This window comes from Hemicordylus capensis, chromosome 4, assembly GCF_027244095.1.
Source record: "Hemicordylus capensis ecotype Gifberg chromosome 4, rHemCap1.1.pri, whole genome shotgun sequence".
NCBI classification, from domain to species: Eukaryota; Metazoa; Chordata; class Lepidosauria; order Squamata; family Cordylidae; genus Hemicordylus; species Hemicordylus capensis.
In genome coordinates, this window is record NC_069660.1 from 260,582,905 (window position 1) to 260,607,583 (window position 24,679).

The following is a 24,679-nucleotide window of genomic DNA, read 5'->3' on the forward strand; positions in this document are numbered from 1 at the left end:
GTGTGTGTGTGTGTCCATGTGTGTCCCCCAAACCCATCACCTTCACAATGCCTGGACCAATATTAACCAAATTGGGTACAGTTGTTGGGACACACAGGGACACCTCAATGGCGTAATTTGTGATGATGTCATCCACTCTAGTTCAAGATGGTGGACATGTGAATGCTTGAGGTGCAAGTGGGCTAAATTGAGGACCGTCTAACTGATCTGAAACAAATTTGGTACAGCTGTAGTGAATGAAACACAGGGACATCTCAATAGAATAGTTTGTGATGATGTCATCCACCCCAATTCAAGATGGTGTATGTGTAAGCATTTGAGGCACAAGTGGGATAACTTGTGGACTGTTTAACTGATTTGAACAAAATTTGGTACAGTTGTAGTGAGTGACACATTGGGACACCACAATGGTGTAGTTTGTAATGATGTCATCCACCATGATTCAAAATGGCAGACATATGAACATTTGAGGTGCGCAAGTGGGCTAATTTGTGAATCACCTAACCGTTTTGAACCAAATTTGCTACAGTTGCAGGGACACATAAGGACACCTCAATGGCATAGTTTGTGATGATGTAATCTACCCCAATTCAAGATAGTGGAAGCATGAACATCTGAGACACAAGTGGGCTAACTTGTGTACTGCCTAACAGATTTGGACCAAATTTAGTCCAGTTTTAGGGACAGTGAAAAGGAAAGCGAGCAGATTAGTTCTTACTAGAACAACTTGTTAATCAGGTGATAGTCAAAACAATTACTATTATTTCACCATATTTCAGATGGAAGACCAACTGTCAGTCACAACCTTTTGTCACAGAAGATTGTTGTGACCTGTACCTTTAGTTCACTATTTTGCATATATTCACTATTTTCCCTGGGCCATGCAGAGGCAAATCTTAGAGACACGCGGCCTCTAAAATGGCTGCCACGCCAAGCAGAGAAGGCCGAACAGCCAGCCAAAGGAAAGCCAGTGTGGGGAGGGGAAACTTCCGTAACACCCCCCCCACCCCCACTGCCTCCAGCAACTCCCCAGAAGGGAATAAGGTTAAAATAAAAATAACCCCCCCCAAAAAATCTGTGAACCCCCCAAACATATGGGGAGTGTTCGGTCCAGGGTCGGACCGAACAGGGGGTGGTTCGGTTCGAACTCAAACCATCAATCCGAACTGGTTCGATGTCAAACTGGCTTGACATTGAGCCAGTTTGCACATCCCTAAATGCAGCATCCTATGTCTGTAACTGATTTATTATTTATGAGCTCCCTGTGCCGTGGAACATGTTTTTTTAGCATCAGACTTTACAAGCAAGACAAAATACTTTGTTTTATATAATAATATAATAAATAAAACATTAGCACCTTTTTATAGTGTCTGGGAAAGAGAGAGACAGTGGCTCCATTTGGACATAATGCCAAAGCAGAGGTAAACATGCCAGAGGTTTGAGTTTGTGATCGTCCAGAAGTGTGAAGCCATGGTTTTGTCACAAGCAAAGTGAATGAACCCTGCCTACCTTTAAAAAAACCTTAATAGGGGCAGAAAGAGGGCACTTGTACTCAGAGCTGGCAGAACAGCAGCGTGACTCCTCCAAATTCTCCAGAGCAGGCCCAGCGCTCCAGTATGGCTCAGTTCCGACTTCTGTGTACAGGTGCCCTCTCTCTGCCCCTATTCAGGTTTTTTTAAAGATAGGCAGGGTTCTTCCCATTGCTTGTAAAGGGGAATCCTTACCAGATTCCCCTTTACAAGCATGTCCCCTTGAACTACCAAACTCATTCCAAAACACTTTGGTCTGGTCCGACACTTAGACTGGACTGGGGACCTGTTTGACTTGAACCAGCTCACAGGCCAGTGGGCCAGCTCGAATTCAGCTAGAACTCAAACTGAACCACTGGAATCAGTTCCGTGAACACCTCGGTTCTTCCTTGTGAACAACAGTAGTGAGAGTGGTGTGTGGAAAGGGTTAAAATGTCTTTGCCCTGCCAAGGGCAGGCAAACACTGCCAGAAAGGCACAATCGCTCTGAGCATGCCCCCTCAAGATTCCCAGCCAATGGTTGCAGCTTCACTAGTTTGCTGATGCCTTGCCCACAGTCTGGCGATGCGAGCAGAATGGACCTAGCTGGGATGCAGCCTGGGCGGACTAGGAAGAGAGAGGGGTTCCTCTGCCCAGAAGCCAGAGGGTGCCAAACCACAGTTAGTAGATTGACTGTGGCATGATTCTGGGCTTCACAGATTAACCACAGCTTCATCTATCCAAGGTTTCATACTATGTCTGAACAGGGCCAGTGTGTTATCTCATGTTACTTCTTTAAATGGAGTTTAAAATCAGTATGCTACAGTCCACTCACAAATGGCTGGGTTTGATTACTCACAGAGTGCCCTGTATTATACAGAGGTCAGATTAAATTATTGCCACTGTTTGGTTTCAAATCAGTGACTGAAATCCTATCTTCTTTGGCACAATCCCAGTTTGGCTTCAGTGGAGCCACATTTTCAAAATTTATGAGTTCTGACATTCTCAGGTCACATATACTCTTAGATCAACCAGTGAAAGTATCTCAGCTCTGGCATTATTTACTCTAGCACAACATCCAACTTAGTTGCTGATTTTTATTCCATCCACATATTTTCCCCTCTTCTCTTGTCTACTGTGGCTCAGCTGTACAATATAGAGAAAAGCAGCCTACACACAGTACAAAGACTGAATTGTAATGGGAAAATCATGACTGGATATACAAAGAATATTTACAAGAGCAAAACATTACTACAAATGGTTTATTAATGCAATCTGTACACAATGCGTATCATTATTATTATGCAAAATTGTTATAGATGACAGAGATTATACTCTTACTATGATTCACTGTGCTTCTGTGTGTGTAATGCTTCCACGGAGTCTAATTCTCACAGGTAATAAACCTGTGTCTGGGATTTACCACATCAGACTGTTGATGGAGCATCACATGATGGAATTACTCTTCTACACAAAAAATCTTTCTACACACACAAAAAATGAGCATGTAAGGGAGAAAATTAAGCTTCTCTTTGACATCCAGTTTTCTATGTGTAGCAAATATTTTTTGTATGGAAGAGCATTCAACCATTTCTGCCCCCAACTGTAGTCTAAGTCATAAAACCCAAGTATAGGCTTGCCACTTCAGTAAAATGCAAGTCCTTCTACAAACCTTTTCGTCCACTGTCCCATGGTTTCAGATTTGTAAGAGAGAAAACCATACCCTTCAATAGTTTAAAGAGCAGGTGTGTGTGTGTGTGTGTGTTTCTTCTTCTTTGTATTATGCACTCCACTTTAAATTGAAGTCCTGGTGGTAGACACTGTAAAGGAGAAGTCAATAAAAGTTGTATATAAACCATTGGACTCATGATATACTTTATATCAAAGTGATGCCAATCACTAAGGTCATTCACACAACCAACCCTACCTGGGCTAGAACTGCCCTACCTGGGTAGGGCTGGTCATGTGAACTGCCAGGATTGTAAGTGATCCCAGTGTTCCTCAGCCGAGTAGCCCTGGTTCTAAACAGGCATGCACCTGCTACCTCACTCTCAGCTCATGTGGGTGAGCAGGCTTCTGGAAGCTCCATCTGGGCTGCCAGCAGGCATACTCATCATAGAGCTGGGGTGGGGGGAGGAATGACCCGGCCTCTGGACATTCTGACAATGCACCTCACTGCTCATGTTGTGGGCTTTCTGAAGGCTGGTCATCCTTCTCCCCAGCTCTTGCTCACCATGCTACTCACCACCCCCAGTGCTCACGTTGGCACGTGAGTGGTGGAGCCCTGATTGGGCTCCGGATTGTGTGTGGGGAAAACAAGTAAACTTCTGACTTCCCTCCAGCCCTCCCCAGCCCCAAAGAATCAATCATGTGAATGACCTCACTATATGTCTGATGATCACATAACCGTGTCTGGCATCCTGACTCATGAAGTGTGTACACAGCAAAGGAAACGTGCAGTATTCCGCTTTACTCACTAAAGTAGCGTGGGTGCTTGTGCAGGATGATTTTCACGGACTTCACCATCCCTCACCATCCCTCAGCACTATGTGCCACCCAAAAATATGTCCCTGAGGCATGCAACCTTGAGGGATGTATTTTTAGTTGGCACAGAGTGCTTCAGAGTGAAGGGGAGACTGGCCAAAATCACACACACACACCTCACATGAGTGCCCATGCTGCTTTAGTTTGGAATGCATGACGCTGTACGTGCACTTCCTTTTCTGCACGCATGTGTTGTGGCCCAGGTCACTCATATTGGACAAGCGGGCCAGGCTGAGGCTTGTGTCTCTGCCAGCAACCCCATTGAGATTTTCCTTGATGAAAGGAATCGCTGAACTTTGAATAAAATGATTAACTCCTAAGAAATAAGCCAAATAGTCTGGACTTTGCTCTTAGGTAATGGCTTTGGGAAAGCTGGAAGCTAATCCTGCATTTCCTCTGGCAGATTGTCTACAATGTTGATATCACCTACATTGTTTTGCCTTAATCAGATGCATTGATTACTAGTCTCACACATATATCTTCTTGTTGTGACTTTGGAATGTTTTAGAATTACACACTAGGTAGATTTACACAAGAAGTGATTTAATTGCTCTCTCACACACATAGCTTAGACTCTTCCTTCTTAACTTTGACTTTTAACACTCTTTGAGGCAAAGACGCCAGAAGTCTGTGAACTAGAGAGAATGCCCATCTGCAGAGCTCAGAAATGCAAATTGTTTTAAGAACAATGTTTCCTGATAACACTGACTGACACTACGCAAGAGTTGGACCTCATCGCCTCATCCTTCCTCTGACAGACAAATAGACATCCTCATGAGCAATTAACACTTTGAGATTCAAGAAGGATGCTGATATCTTCAGAAAACTATACATTTACATCAAAGGATGAAAGGACTGTAAGAACCCAGCTCTCTGGGCATAACTTCAGTAACCTTTGCCTAAGACTTGCTCATGTGCAGATCCCAGGTGCCGGCTGTCTAGCTGCGGAGCTAGCAGTTACCTGAAGACAAGAGACTTTCCTGGTTATTCTTGCCACGGGGTGAAGAATCAAGGGATAACTCTGTCTGTGAACCCCAGCACCAGCAACCCACTGGAAGCTTTGTCTACAACGCTCTCCAGCAATGGACACTAGCCTCGTTCACATCCATTCTGCCACGACGAGATCTGATAATATGCTTCTCTCAAGAAACAGCCTCTGCCTCCAACTTCCCTCCCCTTTACTAAACCCTGGCGCTCTGCCATTCTGCCATTATGAGGGGATCCCCATAATGGACCGCATACTTACGTGGTGCATTATTCTTACGTGGTGCATTATTCTCCAGGGGGCACGGTGATGCCGGGGGACCTCTGACCCTCAATAGCAATAGCACTCGTCTGGGAGGGCAATTCATTCGTCCAAGGAAGGGAAACTGCTCATCTGCAGCAGGTAAGCTCTTCAGGGTGTCCTCCTCGCAAATCCTATTGCCCTTTCTCACTGGTCATGAGAAAGGGCTCAGCATCTGCTTAATATGCAGAAGGTACCCGGATCAAACCCCAGCATCTCCAGGTAGGGCTGAGAAAATGTTCTGCCTGAAGCCCTGGTGTGCTGCTGCCAGTCAGAGTAGATAATACTGACCTAGATGAACCAATGATCTGACTCAGCCAATGGCAGCTTCCTGTTTTCCTAATTGCTAAAACTCACTGTCAATGTGATTATGGATGCATTTTCCCATCTCTTGTGCCCTCTATGCCCCACCCCTTGACTCACCATTGTCTGCCAGGGCCTGGCCTTTCTGCTCCAGGTATTCAGGCACAAGGAGATCCCTATTTTCATTTGTAAAATGTTAAGGAACATAAGAACAGCCCTGCTGGATCAGGCCCAAGGCCCATCTGGTCCAGCATCCTGTTTCACACAGTGGCCCACCAGATGCCACTGGAAGCCACAGACAGGAGTTGAGGGCATGCCCTCTCTCCTGCTGTTACTCCCCTGCAACTGGTACTCAGAGGCACCCTGCCCTTGAGGCAGGAGGTGGCCTATAGCCCTCCAACTAGTAGCCATTGATAGACCTCTCCTCCATGAAGTCATCCAAACCCCTCTTAAAGCCATCCAGGTTGTTGGCTGTCACCACATCCTGTGGCAGAGAGTTCCACAAATGGATCACGCATTGTGTAAAAAAGTACTTCCGTTTGTTGGTCCTAGACTTCCTGGCAATCAATTTCATGGAGTGACCAATGGTTTTAGTGTTGTGTGAGAGGGAAAAGAATCTCTCTCTCTCCACACCATGCATGATTTTATAGACCTCTATCATGTCTCCCCGCAGTCGTCTTTTTTCTAAACTAAAAAGCCCCAGGTGTTGTAGTCTTGCCTCATAAGAAGGAGAGCATACAGCTTACAGATTGACCACTGAGTGAGTGCTATTCTTGATAAACAGGCAGAACTTGAGGAATGCTTCCTGTTTCCATAGAGACAATAATCCTGTTGCTAGAATAACTGTCCCTAGGTTTCATTAGGGCTCATGATCTAGCAGCCAGATCCTATAAATTGCTGTGCTAGCAAATATAATTATTTAGTGCAAGTACTTCAGCAGTATAACATTATTACTCATGTTGTTGCACTGGTGTCATTAGCTGATCCAGAACATATTATCAGTAGAAGAACATTTGTCAGCAGTAATATCCTCCTGGCAGCAACATCCTTCTCTGCAAAACATATACAATAAAAATATACACTGGGGATCCATTCCTAAAATTTGGGAATAATGGGTATTTAGTGGGGTCGGGGGTGGGGTTGCAATTCAGAACAATACTCGTGCTATAACAACCCTTTGTCCAACAATTTCAATGAGCCATAAAGACTTGTCCCTCATATTTTTTAGTAACTAGTTCTACAGGAATTTGAATGGAAAAACATTGTGATTTTATATCAGTCCTAACTTTGCAATGGAATGAAAGGCAATGTAGTGCAGCAGTTAAGACTGTTTTGGGATATAATTATATTTCTTTTGTTCTTTGGTCAGAAAATTACTCCTTTACACAAAGTACACAAAGCAAATAGTGACAGCATGTGCAGAAGCAAGGTCACGCGGATTTCCTTCCACACACGTGAAGAAAAGTTGGATTTGTTTATCTTCTTGCCATCCAAACTGTGACATGATGACATGTCAGTGACAGGCAACCTTTGCGTGGGCCATTTTAGAATGATGTTGTGTGTGAGGTGGAAGACATATTTTCAATTCCAAAGTTTCATTTTTCTGTGCTGCTTGCTGGAGCTGGTTGCTTATCTGTATGCAGTGCCTATTCAGGTAACAAGCTTCTTACTTTTCTCTTAAATATTAAATAGTGCCTATCAATTATTAACAGTTGATTTCTTTTTTTAGTAAATGGGTGATTCATATTCCTGAGAAATAGCACTCCTTCCCCTGACTAGGGATGTGCTGAAACATGATTCAGGCATTCGAATCACGGGCCAGAAACTATTCCTTTAAAAATGATCCCTTTAAAAATGAGGGCTTATACAGCCCCTTTAAAGGGGAGGAGAGCAGGTACATAACTGCTCCACATCCAATGGCCACCATTGCTGTAATCCCAGCGGCTCTCACCCCCAGCTATGCCCATGTTCTGGTGGGGCTTCTCTCAGCTGTCCCTGGATGACGCCGACACACACATGGCATTCACACATGCATGATGGCCATTTGTGTGCCAGCATTGTGCAGGAACATCTGGGAGAAGCCCACCAGCATGTGGGCATAGCTGGGGGGAGCACAGGGATTACGTATATGGCAGCCATCCGAGGAGGAGCAGGTATGGATGTGCTCTCCTCTGCACTAATGGGGCTGTGTAAGCCCTTGTTTTTAAAGGGATGTGCCCGTGATTCGGATGTCATTTTTAAAGGGATGTGCCCATGATCTGGACGCCCGGATCACATTTCGCCACATCCCTACCCCTGACTTAGACTTGGGCCAGTTTATCTCCAGGTGAAAATATTTATATGAGTTCTCATTTGTCTTAATCCATGCTTCTTTAACCATCCACCTAACAGAGCAGTCTTGTCTCGAATTGCTCACATAGTCATCACTAGTGACTGGGATCTTAAGTCCAGGCAAGTGGTGGCAGGTGGCAGGGGAGTAACAAGGATGGAATGAGCCCTGGGACAAAAAGTGAAGATGAGCTCCATCCCCTTCCACCTTCTTCCTCAGAGAGGTGTGAGGGGGAGAGCAAAGAGCAAAATATTCCCCTCCCTTAGGGACCCAGGGACATTTGCCTTGCCCACTCAGCCACCCCCCTCACCACCATTCAGTTGTAGCAACACCGCTGGCGAGCTTCTCTCTTTTTAACATTTCCTAACAAAAGCAGCAGTCGACAAAAGCACTGATAATGTTCCAGACAATTTGCGGCTGCCATTTACTATTATTATTATTATTATTATTAATAATAATAATCAGATGCTAGTAAATTGAAAGATATGAATGACAAGAAGCTGAAGAATGAAAACACCAATCAGTATCTGATTCAAAAATAGCACCTAGATTCAAGGAAAATTAGAGAATTCCTGGAAATAATAAAGCAGCAAATAACAGCAGTGTCAAAGAAGATTAGCAGATATGAAGCCAGAATTACACAACACAGGTGGAATCTCCAATTCCATTCGAATGAGAGATGTTTCTACCAAAGCATAGAAGGAGAAACTGCAAGGAACATCGAAACACCAAATAAAGAAGAAACAGAGCAATTCTGGGGGAAACTATGGGACAATCCAATAGATTATAATAAAAAAGCAGGCTGGGTGAAAGAGGTCCAAAAATGTAACCAAAAAATGAAAGATCTAATAATAACAACAGAATTAATAAGTGAAGGAGCAAAGAAAATTAAAAATTTGGACTGCACTAGGCGACGATGAACTGCATGGCTTTTGGCTTAGACACCTAACAAGCCTTCATAAACAACTATCAAAACAGTTCAATCACATTTTGCAAGGAGGTGATATTGAACAATGGCTAACAACTGGGAGAACTCATCTCATAATGAAAGACTGAGCAAAAGATGCAGTTGCAAGTAATTATAGACCGATAACCTGCCTGCCAACCATGTTCAAATTATAAACTGGAATAATAGCAGATGAAGTCATGCAGCACTTACTAACTAATAAGCAGCTTTCAGTTGAACAGGAAGGAAATTGCCCGAACACCAGAGGCACAAAAGACCAGCTGCTGATTGACAAAATGATTTTAGAAAATTGCAAGAGAAGAAAAACAAATCTAAGTGTTGCATTGATTGACTACAAGAAGGCCTTCGACTCATTGCCTCACACATGGATACGATAATGTTTAGAAACAACTGGTGTCAGCAAAAACATTCAGATATTTATAAAAAAAGCAATGAGCATGTGGAGTACACAGTTAACAATCAATGGCGAGACACTTGGATAGGTTAGCAATAGAAGAGGCATTTTCCAAGGGGACTCACTATCCCCTCTGTTGTTTGTAATCACCATGACCCCACTTTCACAAATACTAAACAAAACAGGTCTCGGATACCAAACATCTAAAACATCAAGTCAAATCAACCATCTGCTGTACATGGACGATCTGAAGTTGTATGGAAAGTCCCAGTCAGAAATCGAATCACTGCTAAACACTGTCCGTATATGCAGTAGCGATATAGCAATGGAGTTTGGACTAGACAAGTGTGCTGCATTAATAATGATCCGAGGAAAAATAACAAAAAGAGAAGGAATAAAACTGCCCAATGGAAGCAACATCAAGGACCTGGAAGAAAAAAACATTACAAATACTTGGGCATTCTCCAGGCTGATAACACCGCACACGCTGAAGTTAAAAGAAAAATTGGAAGTGAATACATCAGGAGAGTTAGAAAAATCCTCAAGTCCAAACTCAATGGCAGGAACACCATACAAGCCATAAACACCTGGGCTATACCTGTTATCAGATACATTGCAGGAATAATAGACTGGACCCAGGCAGAGCTAGAGACGCTAGATCGTAAGACCAGGAAAATCATGACCATCAATCATGCTCTGCACCCCCACAGTGATGTCGATAGGCTCTACCTCCCTCGCAGCTCAGGTGGAAAAGGAATGCTGCAAGTCCATCAAACAGTACAGGAGGAGAAATGAGGCCTTGAAGAATATATAAAGGACAGTGAAGAAGATGCACTTCAAATGGTCAAGAACGCGAAACTATTCAACACCAATGAAACAAAGCAGGCCTATAAGAAAGAACAAGTCAAGAACCGAGCAGAAAAATGGAAAAATAAGCCCTTGCATGGTCAATATTTGCACAATGTAAGTGGAAAATCAGACATCACCAGGACCTGGCAATGGCTTATGAATGGCAACTTGAAGAAAGAAACAGAGGGTCTAATATTGGCTGCACAAGAACAGGCACTAAGAACAAATGCAATAAGAGCAACAGTAGAAAAGTCCACAACAAACAGCAAGTGCCGCCTTTTTAAAGAAGCAGATGAAACCGCGGACCACCTAATCAGCTGTTGTAAAAAGATCACACAGACTGACTACAAATTAAGGCATGACAAGGTAGCAAGGATGATACACTGGCACATCTGCAAAAAATACAAGCTACCTGTAACCAAAAATTGGTGGGACCATAAAATTGAAAAAGTTGTAGAAAACGAAGATGCAAAAAGATTATGGGACCTCCGACTACAACCAGACAAACATCTGCCACACAATACACCAGATATAACTGTAGTCGAGAAGAAAGAAAAACAACTTAAAATAATTAACATAGCAATACCAGGGGATAGCAGAATAGAAGAAAAAGAAATAGAAAAGATCACAAAATACAAAGATCTACAAACTGAAATTGAAAGGCTGTGGCAGAAAAAGACCAAAATAATCCCAGTAGTAATTGGCGCCCTAGATGCAATTCCAAAAGATCTTGAAGAGCTCCTCTACACCATAGGGGCCACAGAAATCACCATCAGCCAATTACAAAAAGCAACTTTACTGGGAACAGTGTATATTCTGTGACGATATCTATAACAGCAACAACATTGACAATAAAATTCTGGCATCCCAGGTCCTTGGGAAGGACTCGATGTCTGGATAAAACAAACCAGTCAATAACACCTGTCTGACTGTGTAAACAACAACAATAATAACAATAATAATTCAATTTCTATACCGCCGTTCCAAAAGTGTCTCAGGGTGGTTTACACAGAAAAATAACAAACAAATAAGATGGCTCCCTGTCCCCAAAGGGCTCACATTCTAAAAAGAAACATAAGACGCACACCAGCAACAGTCACTGAAAGTACTGTGCTGGGGATGGATACGGCCAGTTACTCTCCCCCTGCTAAATAAAGAGAAGCACCACATTAAAAGGTGCCACTTTGCCAACTTTTAAACTTTAGAATGTGGTTAGAATCCTGGCCCCAAGGTCATTTCTTCTTTGGAACACCTCCCCACTGCACCACCAATTTGTTCAGCCCCCTCCTTAGTGACTTTTAAAGCCCTTCTTAAGACCTACTTTTTCCACCAGGCTTCTGCCCTTTACTTTAAATATAGATAGATAGATAGATAGATAGATAGATAGATAGATAGATAGATAGATATTGTTATTGTTCACTGCCTAGAGTGTTTGGAGGAGGCGGTATACAAGGAATTTCTAATAAATAAATAAATTTCCTGCTTCATTCTAGAGCAACAAAGATGACAGCTAGCAGTAAACGTATGCCAGGAACACTACTAGTGCTTTGAGTGCTACTTTTTATATTATTTATTTATTGATTGTTGAATTTCTATACCGCCTTTCATTAAAAACAACCCCAAGGCGGTTTACAAAAGTTAAAAACATACAATAAAAATGACAATTAAAATATTAAGTTAAAAATATAAAACAAATCTAATTTAAAAACTATAAAATACAAGCATAATAACACATAGACACAAGAATAAAAACACATAGTAGCAGCATAGAAATGGCCATGTAAAAGCCTGGGTAAAAAGCCAAGATTTAAGAAGCTTTCTAAAAACTGTGATGGAGTCTGAGGAGTGAATGGCCACTGGGAGAGCATTCCAAAGTCTGGGGGCAGCAACAGAGAAGGCCCTGTCCCGACTGCACGACAGACAAGTCTCCTTCATTGTAGGCACCCAGAGCAGAGCCGCCTCAGATGACCTCGTCAAGCAGGCAGCAACCCTTGGGAGCAGGCGGTCCCTCAGATACCTCGGGCCCAAACCGTTAAGGGCTTTAAAGGTCAAAATCAGCACCTTGGATTGGACCTGGAAATGAACTGGCAGCCAGTGCAGCTCTTCCAGGATGGGTGTGATGTGCTCCCACCGGGCAGCTCTGGACAAAACCCTAGCTGCTGTGTTTTGCACTAGCTGCAGTTTCCGGATATTCTTCAAGGGCAGCCCCACATAGAGCGCATTACAGTAATCCAGCGACGTGACTAAGGCATGGGTAACCGTGGCCAGATCTGCCTTCTTGAGAAAGGGATGCAGCTGGTGCACTAGCCGAAGCTATGCAAAGGCACCCCTGGCCACTGCCTCCACCTGAGCTTCCAAAAGCAGAGCCGGGTCGAGTAGTACCCCCAAGCTGCATACTTGCTCCTTCAAGGGGAGTGCAACCCCATCCAGAACTGGTAAAATCTCCTCATCCCGATTGGCTCTCCTACTGATCAACAGTACCTCCATCTTGTCTGAATTCAATTTCAGTTTATTAGCCCACATCCAACCCATAACGGCCTCCATCCCCCGATTCAGGACATCCACTGCCTCCCTAGGATCAGATGACAAGGAGAGATAGAGCTGAGTGTCATCTGCATATTTCTGACAACTCAGTCCAAGTCCCCGGATGACCTCTCCCAGCGGTTTCATGTAGATGTTAAACAGCATGGGGGACAAGACCGAACCCTGCGGGACCCCAAAGGCCAGTGGCCACGGAGCCAAGCAGTAGTCCCCCAGCACCATCTTCTGGACCCTCCCCCCAAGAAAGGACCAGAACCACTGCAATGCAGTACCTCCAATTCCTATACTCGAGAGGCGGCCTAGAAGGATACCATGGTCGATGGTATCGAAAGCTGCTGAGAGGTCCAGCAGAACCAACAGGGACACATTCCCCCTGTCTAGTTCCCGGCATAGGTCATCCCCTAGAGCGACCAAGGCAGTCTCAGTTCCATACCTTGGGTGGAAACCAGATTGAAAAGGGTCCAGATAATCTGTATCATCCAAGACCCTCTGCAGCTGGGACGCCACCACACCTTCTATCACCTTGCCGAAGAAGGGCAGGTTAGAGACCGGTCTATAGTTGTCCAGGTTGGAGGCTTTTTTAGTAGTGGTCTTACCACCACCTCCTTGAGGCACAGTGGCATCCTGCCCTCCCTTAATGAGGCATTAATAGTCACCTCCAACCATCTACCTGTCCCCTCCCTGACAGCTTTTATTAGCCATGAAGGGCAAGGGTCAAGAGCACACAATGTCACCCACACACTGCCCACTTAATCCTGGCTGCCCGAAAAAGGCACAGTGAAGGAAAAATAATTAAAAGAAAGAGAGGGGCCATGCTAGTGCTACTAGTGCTACTAATAAGGCTAGCCTCACACCCCTCCCCCATGCAGTAAGTATTTTTTTTAAAAGCATTTGGGAGGCCTGCTCTACGAAGTTGCAGCAGAGGATCCATTGATTTTAGTACCATTCATCAAGAACTGTGCTGTTTCCCTCAAATTCTGAACCAATTTCCCTTTGTAAGTATAATGTGTGTGCATAACTTGATATGTGAAGCTGCTCAAAAAGCAAGTTTCGGTGTACCTTGGAAAGGTTTCCAAGGTACCTTTCTTTGCCTAAGCTTTTCTCTCAGCTTCCCTTTCTGAGCAGCCCAGTAACCGCCTAACATCTAACATCCACCATTTGGATGCCCTCTTTTCGTCATCTTATCAAACATTTAGAGCGTTGTTGCTTTAAGTAAGTTGCGTGCCTAGCTTTGTCAAGTTGCTAAGATTTGTCGTTGCCACTGTTAGAGCCCTAGCATTAGCCTTGCAGGCTTCATTAGAGAAGCACTGCCCTGACACATGCTGTGTCACAGACGCCCCTTTTAGCCCTGCAACTGTCCCCTCTCACGATTTGGGAGGATCAACCTCAGGGGAAACCAGGTGCCCCTTTTTCTTTCTGTTTGCAGCTCCTGCTAAGTGGGCAAAAAAGGAGGACCCTTTAAAGCAGTGCCTCTTGTTTTTAGCAGTTTGATTTAGCAGAGCAATTGTCTCTACCAGCACCAGCAGAACATCTCTCCGGTTGCTGTTGCTGGTGTCCAGCTTGTCTGTCTTGTACATGGTGAGCGCTTTTGGGACCAGGAATCATCTCATTCCTTTTTCTATGTAAACTACTTTGAGAACGGTTACATGTTACCACGGGCGCTGCAGGGCAAGTGACAAGAAGATTGCTTTGCTGCACAAAGTCACATGGGTGCTTGAAACGGCACTCGTAATATTTCACACAAGTTCAGCCATAAAACTCACTGGGTGACTCCCGGGCCAGCTACAACTCTCAGCCTAACCTACCTCACAGGGTTGATGTGAGGATAAATGTAACCATGTATATCACTTTGGGTTCCTTGGGGGAAGAGGGGGATATAAATGTAAGTAAATAAATAAAATAAATAAGTTATCACAAAACATATGAGGTATGCCACAGGTTGTGAGCCTTGTTGCTTAGGCACAAACGTGTTTCCTCTAGTACAACACTAGTCTGGAACACAAGTGCCGGACTTAGTATCACTAGCTAGTGCAACCGCCGAGTGTTTCTTTTGTCTGGATGCCAACCGCTAAAGTTCCCAATTGCAGCTTCCTCAAGAATATAAGGGTGCTCCCTAGTTTTCCCTCCTAACTGAGCTGAAAGGACCAGTTTCAGTACCAAGAGGGCTCCTTAATTTCTACATTTATTAGCTGTGAAGCAGGTTGCAAGCTTCCATGCTGATTTGGAAAGAGGGAGGTTGGTCATGGCACATATCTGTGGCACTGGACTGAAACTCCAAATTGATTTTACACAGATGCCTCCTTAGCTAGACTGAACTTATACTCACAGACTAAAGTGGAAAGGTCATATAATCAGTTAACCAGTTCTTTGAGCCTTGAAGACTCCTAGCAGGTTTTGGAATGAAAATACGCTCCATTATATGAAGCTTGAAATTAGTTATCTCAACACACTGGGACAGGGGCATAATACATTAACTAAAGGGATGATATTAATAGAGCTTTTATTTCTGTAGGAGAACTGCTGTTTTAAAATCATTAGCAGGCAGGCATACCACATGCATGACCTGACACATTATACTTGATGTTATTAATCTCACCATTGGGAAGGGGTACTGTTTTGCTGCCAAATAACTTAGAATCCATGCCATAAAAAGGAGAAGAACTGGTCTTGTGGTGGCAAATGTGGAGTCCAATTTGCTAAGCAGGGTCTGCCCCTATTTGCATTTGAATGGGAGGCCATGTGTGAGCACTGTAATATCACTGTGAGATATTCCCCTTAATATCACTGTATCAAATATCCCCCTTAATATCACTTAATATCCCTTAATAGCACTGTAAGGGGTTGGGTCTGCTCTGGGAAGAGCACCTTCAAGCTTGCATGCAAAAGTTCCAAAGTTCCCTTCCCAGCATCTCCAAGATAGGGATGAGAGAGACTCCTGCCTGCAACTTTGGAGAAGCTGCTGCTAGTCTGGTTAGACAATACCGAGCTAGATCGACCAGTGGTCTGACTCAGTATATGGCAGCTTGTTATGTTGCTATGTACTAAATAATTATCATCACTTGCAAGCTGCTGCATTAATATGTCACTTTCTTTCTTTGGATAGAAAATTTCTCCCTACATGGTCTGTTAATGCAAATAATTTTATTATGTCTGAAAATGAATTTTACAGAGATGCGAGAAAACACAAACAGCATGAAGATTAGTTTTTGTACTTTGGTTTGCTGAATACTCTAATAGTATTCCTGTCTAGTCCTTACCTTTTGTACTTAAAAAAAGTTTCATAAGCATTTAAGATTCTTGCAAAATTCTTTTATATAAGACATGAGCTGTTCTCTCATTGCATTTTTAGAACAGTCCCAACTTTTTGAGGTGCGAAACCATACAGTGCTACAATCATTTACATGAACTAGATAAGGAGAACTTGATTTGCATCATTCCTATCTTCATCATTATCATCATATAGGCTTCATGTTCATTATCATCTTTAGACTGATGTTTTAGTGGTAGTATTGTTGAGATCTTTAGGAAGCAATTCACTAAGACTAAATTAAAATGCAATTTAATCATATTGTTTGCCCATTAAATTTCCCCCCTTAAATAGCAACCAGCAACAGCCCCCCAGCCCCCAATCAAGATAGGGGAAGGACTTTTTAACTCTTCCCTACCTGTTGAAAATGACTCCCTGAGAGGTGCTATTTCTCTCAGGAAGCAATCTCTTCTCAGTTAAACAGTGATTGTGTGGACATTTTTTTATTTTTTTTACAGGAACATGGTGTGTGTGGAAAACGACTGACAAGGAAACACTGGTGCAGCAGTAGGATCAAGCTCACAGAACTTTCCAACTAACTGCACTAGTGCACCTAGGAAGTGGCAATTTTTGATGACCTTCCTTCCCCATGAAATCTTCTGAGCCACCCAAACATATGTCTTGGGAGGCTTATTTTCAGATTGCATTGAGCATTTCCTGGGGAAGGGAAGCTGATCAGATTTGTGGTGCACCAGTGCATTTTGTGGGGAAGTTCTGTTGGCCTGTTCCTCTTGCTGCACTGGTGCTTCCTTGCTTTGTGTGTCAGCCAGTGTTCTTCAAAACTCTCACCACAGTCACTATATGGATGCAGAACCAGTTATTTTAGCCTATGATCTGACTCATAGGAAAACACAATGCAGATATACAGTAAAGAGTAGCTAGTAGCTATCAGTATTGCCATGCATAGAATACAGTTTTATCAATAGTTACCCAACCAACCACAACCAACAACAACCGGTAGTCTTAATTGTTATGAGGGAGTTCTGCGTAGTAGAAATATCACCGATTGTAAATTTCACCAGTAGTAATTGGGCCGTGTTATGCCTTTTCTGATATTTATTTCATTTATGACATTTATTTTTAGCCGATCTCTCTCTCTCTCTCTCTCTCTCTCTCTCTCTCTCTCTCTCTCTCTCTCTCTGTGTAAACCACTTTGGGGACTTTCACTGCATTCATATTTATTACCTGCTTTTATATATAATGCTCAATGTGAGATAAAACCATATTTACAATACAACAGCAGACAATATAAATATGATGTAATATGACTAATGAAGAAGGAAATTACTACAGTATTTCCCCCTCCACTGGTGGAATTTTATTTATTTTTTCTAGGCATTTATATCTTGCCTTTCAGCCACTCCCATAGAAGCATGCTGTTGATGTTGAGTATATGAAGGCATAGAGTATATTTCAAGGCTAGCCTGAACCTTTTGACTGACAAGTGGTGGTAACCAGTGTTCCCTCTAGCAGGGAGGGATTCCCAGATGTTGTTGACTACAACTCCCAGAATCCCCAGCTATCATGGCTTTTGCTTGGAGATTATGGGAGTTGTAGTCAAGAACATCTGGGAATCCATGTTAGAGAGAACACAGGTGGTAACTTCAGCCCCATTCAGGCATTTCCTTCCCCAGACTACTCACAGTTACAGATCTGAAAATTATTAGGAAGTCCCGTCCCAGAGCTGTCACCCACCTCCTCTCTGCAGCTGCTCATGATTACAGCAGCAGTCATCTGCAGAGAGACACCATGTAGGGTGCAGAGGTTACACCATGTTGTAACCATGAGGGAAGGTGCTTTCATGACCAGCAGCCCAGGAAGATCCAAGCTATTTTCAACAATTTGCCCAAGGTACAACATTGCCCCAATCTAATCTATGAATAGGAAGGCCTAGCCTTCCAAGGGTGAATCTCCTTTAAAAGGGTATTTACTTGTGTGGTCAGCCATTAGAATTCAAGACACATTTTCTTTAAGAATGGCTTTAATATAACTATTTGGGATATTAGATTTCCTTGTGCCTGCTTCAGATATCTAAGACCTTTAGGTGACAGAGGCAACATAAATAATCATACTTTTCTTCACTGTAATGAGAAATGGACAAAAACACAATGGGAAAGTACACTACTACAAATAAGGCTTTAAAATATATGAAAATCATAAATTTTGTATAAAGTTGAAAGACCAGCTGGGGTGGTGTGTGCTCTAGCAAGGCCCTCTGAAGTTATCATCATTAGGCACCCACTCCTTAGTGTTATGCCTGGAACAGGTACCTCGTTCACTACTCCCCATCCTAGCCCTGGGATGAATGACAACTTGAGTCCCATGTATGCTACCTTGAGTTCTATGATGGAAGAAGGACGGAATAAAATAGGGGGGGGGATAGGGGGAGGGAGGGAGAAACAGAAATTAAATAAAATGTGGAATGTGTAAAGGAGGATGGGATTTTTTTAAGGACCATGGTGCGAGGGGAAGTGTTCGCCCCAATGCTGTACACAGCAATGAATCCAGATTGGTACCCATGAAAATCTGAAGGCCAGATAATAGATTTGTAACAAGTAGTTTGGATCTAAGATAATTTGTAGTGCTCAAGAGAAGAGATGTCTGCATCCCATCCATTTATCCCTTCATTCAAAATTTGTATTCGTTCATCAATAGATCCTTACCCAAACCTCCAGGTCTGCTGAACAGGGGTGGGGGGAGGGGAAAAAAATCCCTGATTTCAAAACCAGTCTCTTTTTCCATAGAGATCTATGGAGCAAACGAGTACAGCAAACGTTATTTTTCCTGATGAGAAGGGTAATTGAAATCATTTGTTCAGAAGGCTCAGAGACTGTATCTCAGTGAGCTGACTACAATTAAGTATACTCTCTTTTGTCAAACACATGGACACCATCTCCGTTTACTACTAGTATAAAGATTTTATCTTTCCTACCATAAAAAGTAATGGTCTGTCATTTGATGCGACAACAAATGTTTTAGTATTCATGCTGTTCAATGTTTGGATTTTTATGTAGAATCACTAGAAATAGAAAGGCTTTGAACATGAATGCAATCTCTGGCAAAGGCTCTGAGATTTCCAATCTAAGGCATGGAGTAAGGCTGTGCATGGATTTGGCTTCAAGCAGTTAAAGCAAAACTGTCTGCACCTGTCCCCCTGCATGGAGCCAGCCACCCCCCCACCTTACCTCCACACAATGTGATCTGTACACAGCACTGAACATCAAAGAGTGCCACTCAAGGGAAGCAATGTTGCAGGAAGCCCCAGTGACACTGTGGGAACCATGCAGGCAGTTGTGCAAGAAATGCTAATACATGTAGCATTACCCTGCTAACTGAGCAAAAAGACTTCTTTTAAAAGTGGTGATTCTCGTTTTTTAACTGGGGGAGAGCAACTGGCCCTATCCATCTCCAGCATAGCATCAGCATCCCTCCAGTGGCTGTTGCCAGTGCCTTCTCTTGTTTCTTTTTTACATTGGGAGCCCTTTGGGGACAGGGAGACATTTCATTAATTTATGTATACCTACTGCATGTAAAACACTTTGGAACTTCTGTTGAAATGCGGTCTATAAATGTTCGTCATATTTATATATTCGTATTTGTAGGTAAACATTCCTGGTACTTTTCTCATACGGTTTTAATGGGGAAAGCCCTGGGATGGACTATATCTCCTGCACCTATCCAAACAGCTTCCACAATGTCATAGGGGCTTCCTGCAGTTTTGTTTCCTTGGTGCTGTGCACAGATTGCTTTGTTGGAGGCAAATGGAGGGGCAGAGGCTGCCTTGATGCTTCAAAGCCAAATCTTTGCACACCTCTTAGTATGGAGGTACATGCTTCAAAACGGATACACTTTTTTCAGCAACAGGGGCTTTTACGCACAGCAGGTTTTACTGTGAGTTTATGGGGAGGCTTTACTGCAAACTCAAAGTTGTCACAAAAAACCAACACAAATAGTGGGTTTCCTTACCCTGGATATAAATCAGGTTACCCTCTAATGCACAGTGAAAAACCCGAATTGTGTGTGAATTGTTCCCCGATAACTTGCAGGGACTTCGGTCTTCGGGGTAAATCTAGCCAATACGTTAATGCACCCCCCTCCATTCCAGAGGAGATGTGATTTAAAGAGCTTCAAAAGCCCTGTGTGAAAAGCTTACAGGTGAAGGACAGTGATTCTGTACCGATTCTCTATATCTTCCCTTTGGAAAGCAGGTAAAGACCTTGAACAAGTTTATTCTTGGTGATATTATTGTTCAGAACTATTTGCAAGCCGGGTATTAAGGATGAAAAAGGGAAGCCAGGAAACTTGGAAATGATAGGTAACCTCATTTTCTTTATGTGGAGGACAAGGATAAGGTTTATTTATGCAGGAGGAAGGAATGAAGCTTTGATATGCCAGAAGCAAGATTGTATTTCTGAGTATAATTAAATTATTTCTTGATTCATGCTTCCTATTTAAAACCAGTGCTCTTTGAATTGCAATACTTAATAGAATAAATAGATGTCATGATCAGTGGCAGGGTACAAATTCTTGTTAAAAGAGAAATCCAGGGTAAAGGTTCTTGTTAAAAACTGCCACAAAATTCATCTATAATCTGGGGAATTCGTTTATAATCTGGGGAAAATAGATTATAAATGAATGTATAATCTTAAATTTACATCAAATATAATAACTTTAAAGCTGAGGTTCACTTGTGACAAGTGAAGGGTGAACTCTTTATTCACCTCACTTGCTGGGGGGTTTGTTTTAGTTTTTTGGTGTTTCTTATCTTTCCTGTCAAATCTTTGCAAAATCTCTCAATTTCTCTATCCTTTTTGAGTAGGTGAGCACCTCACCTACAGGTTCTCCACCCTCTTCCTAAGAAAACATATCTTTCAGAGGGCGTCACCAGTGTTAGAGCCAGTCTGTCCTCTCTAACTTGAAAGGACATTTCCAGGCATGCTCAGGAGTGTCATTACCTGTCATGGAGAATGGGATTTGTAGTTTTCCCTGTCAACTGAACTGAATCAGGAGTCAGAAAAAAGTACAATCTCATTTTATTGGGCTGGAAACAGGGGCAGAGCTGCAATTGTGCACACAGGTTCCAATAAGCTGTGTGCAGCTGCTCTATCTCGGGCCGCCGAGCTCACTGCAATGGGCAGCTGCCGCAGGGCCCCCAATGCAGCACCCCTTCTCTCCTGTTGCACATGTTTGTATGTGGTGGCAGTAGCTGCTTCCCTGATGGAACAGCATGTGGTAGGATCCACCATGGTGCCCCTTTCCCCCCACCTCGTGCATGTGTGGCAGCCAAGTGATGTGGGCTGGGCAGCCTACTCCAGGCTGCTTTGTCAGGGAGGTTATTGCCACCGCACATGTGTGAGGCAGGAGAGAAAGTGCCACGGTGAAGGCACTATGTGGGAAGGGGACTCACATGGGCCGCCTATGCTCTCCCTATGCCACTGGCTGGTAGGGATGGTTTTCTAAGTTGCCATTCAGTTTCTAAGTCATCATTCTCATGCATCCTGACAAGAAATAACATTTCTGGGCATACTTGGGACATCATTGTCAGTAAAGGAGAGGCAAGAATCTCCTGTCTCTAGCTAACCTTCTCTGCCTTTAGTTACACCTTTCTCTTCTTAAAGGTTAGGCTTCTTTCTGGGGGAGAATGGTCATGGAAGGCTGGCTAGTGATCTGGGCAAGAAAAACCCCCATTGTAAGATGGGCCCAAAGGGATCTGGCCCAGTTTAAAATGGGGTGAGGCATTTCAAACTGAGAATTGCCAAACTCCATTTGATGTAACATCAGCAGCATGTTTAGAAGGCATGCTTACTCCAAAAGTAGACTGGAAGTGGCCCTTTTATCTTTTAACATAAGACAAATTGGGGTCCTGATCTATGCAAAGTGTCTGGTAAACAGTGAGAGAAACTGGTTAATGCTTCCCTTCTGTGCTGATTTTGCCCCCCAAATGTGCTTCCAAAGAGATTTTCAGCATATAACCATTGCCACTAGGGGGGCGATTTTGGGGGGACCATTTCTGGTCAACTTCTGAATTAAGCATGCTTTCTAAAGATGTTCTTAATGTCATGTGTAGTTTGGTCCTGAGATAGTGAGAAAGAAAAAATGTTTTATATTCTGTTTTGTAGAACAATTTCAAAAAACTCTTAATTTTAATTAAGTTGATTAAAGGAGTAACTAGTGCACCAAAAAGGCTCATACATTGTTTGTTAAGAAGCTGACCATGAGCTTCTGTGCCATATAAGCAGTAAACACAATCTATAGTCTTACATGTTGTGCTTGTTTATAATTTGCCTCCATGAACTCACACTTCTCCTCAGTCTTGAATGGAAAAGGGCAATTCTTGCACCTGAAAGCAAAACGTTAAAATTACAACTCAGCTATTCTTCATCAGAATTTCCTGAAATGTGTCCAATTATATGCCTCATCAGGTAGATTCTCCCTGCCAAATAGCATACTTACACCAATTGTCCTAATTTTCTGTGGAATACAATTTTTAGGCATCATTATTCTGAAAATGCCACCTTCTTTAATTACACAGCCATTTCTATGGGTGTATAATGAGCAATTCACAAAAGAGTTTGCCTTTCTGATTTATGTAGGAAAATGTCTTTGGAAGATGGCTTTATCCCTCCATCTAACCATGAATCTGTACAACCTGGACTTTCAGCTTTAGACTCCCACAAATACAAGTCACCTCCAAATTCACATCGGTCAAAACTATGAAGGTCAAAGACTAGGAAGTTGAGTGTCCTGTCTTTCTTTGCTTGCCTCTTTTAAATGGCAGCATACCACCCCATTTGTAAATTTTCCCACAGAAGAGCCTTGATTTGGGAATTATGCATTTTGCTATGAAAACTTTGCTGTGGTCACCATTTCACCTTCAGTGAGATCTATACTAATAGCAATTCTGTAAGCTGTCCAAGAGCTGATCTTGCTAGACCAGAGCAAAAGATATACTGCAGCACAGTTTAGGAATGGTGGCCCAAGGCCTTTGAGTACCTGAGGTGAGGTGCTAAATGCCAACTTACTCCACCTTCTCACTAGGACATGCCTCACCTCCCTGCCAGATTTAAACTGAGAAGGCAAGGAGCTATTAGTAATCCTTCTTCTTATCCTACACCCCTTTCAAAGCCTGCAGGTAGGGATGTGTGAGCCAGTTCAAGGTGGCCAGATGCCATGCACAGATGGCCAGTGTACATGTGTAGCAGCCTCCCAAATGCAGTGCGCATGTGTGGTGGCCAACAGCACAGAGAGGACTGGAAAGGGCCAAAAATGACCCCAAAATGTCTGTTTGAGACTCAGGGAGAGGCCGGCTGGGGGAGGGGAACTTCAAAATATCACTCACAAACATGGCAGCCCCGCCCCCCCAAACCCTGCAATGGAGGTAAGTCCACAATTTTCTTGTTAATTTTTTTTCCTATTCCCCCACCCCCCTCCCCGGACCAGGCCTGAACCAGTTTGGACTCAAGCCAGACTGGGTCCAGCTCTAGTGTGCACAAAACCAGACTGGACCAGTTTGAGTCCAGTTCTACTCAAACCGAACTGGGTTTTCCAGTTTTTGCACACCCCTACCTGCAAGAGTCAGATAGAGAGCTCCCAGTTCCAGATTTGATCATAGCAAAAGATCAAATGGGGGTAAAGGGTGCGTGTAAAGGGAGTGTGCAGACAAGAAGATGAGGGTGCTGAAAGCTTACTCTTTTGGCCCTCCACCTTTTCCAGGCTTGAAAGGGGCAGAATCCAACCCCTGCAGACTTTGAAAGGGGCAGGAGCTGAGAGGAGGAGCTGATGGCATCCCCTTTTTCTCAGCCCATGCCCCTTTCAATGCTTTCTAGGGATAGCTCTGGTCCATGTAGGCTTTGAAAGGAGTGTGAGAGAAGGAGGAAGTGCTGCTGACTCCCTCCCCATTGCTGTGGCTACTGCTGAAGTGCTTGGTTCCATTCTCCTCCTCCCTCTGGAAGGGGAGAGTGTGAAGATAGAGGAACTGCTACAGCAGTAATGGTGGTAGGTGGTGGCAATTGTTGGAGTGGGCCACCTTGGAGTGAGGATAGGATGGGGAAGGCCGTGGAAGACATGAAAGATGACTACAGGGAGACATGATAGATGTCTACAAAATCATGCATGGTATGGAGAAAGTAGATAGAGAGAAAATTTTCTCCCTCTTGGATAACATTAAAACCAGGGGTCAGCCCATGAAATTAATAGCCAGGAATTTTAGGACCAACATACGGAAGTATTTTTTTGCACAATGCATAATCAATTTGTGGAATTCTCTGCCACAAGATGTGGTGACAGCCAACAACCTGGATGGTTTTAAGAGGGGCTTGGATAACTTCATGGAGGAGAGGTCTATCAGTGGCTACTAGTCCGAGGGCTACAGGCCACCTCCTGCCTCAGAGGCAGGATGCCTCTGAATACCAGTTGCAGGGGAGTGACATGCCCTCAGCTCTTGCCTGTGGGCTTTCCAGTAGCATCTGGTGGGCCACTGTGTGAAACAGGATGCTGGACTAGATAGACCTTGGGCCTGATCCAGTAGGGCTGTTCTTATGTAATTGCAGCTAATCAAAATCTTCAAAAAGTACAGTGCCAGTATATCAAAACATGCCAGAATTGGGTACACGGAGGCTGATAATGCTAGAATATCGCATAGCTGAATAAATTC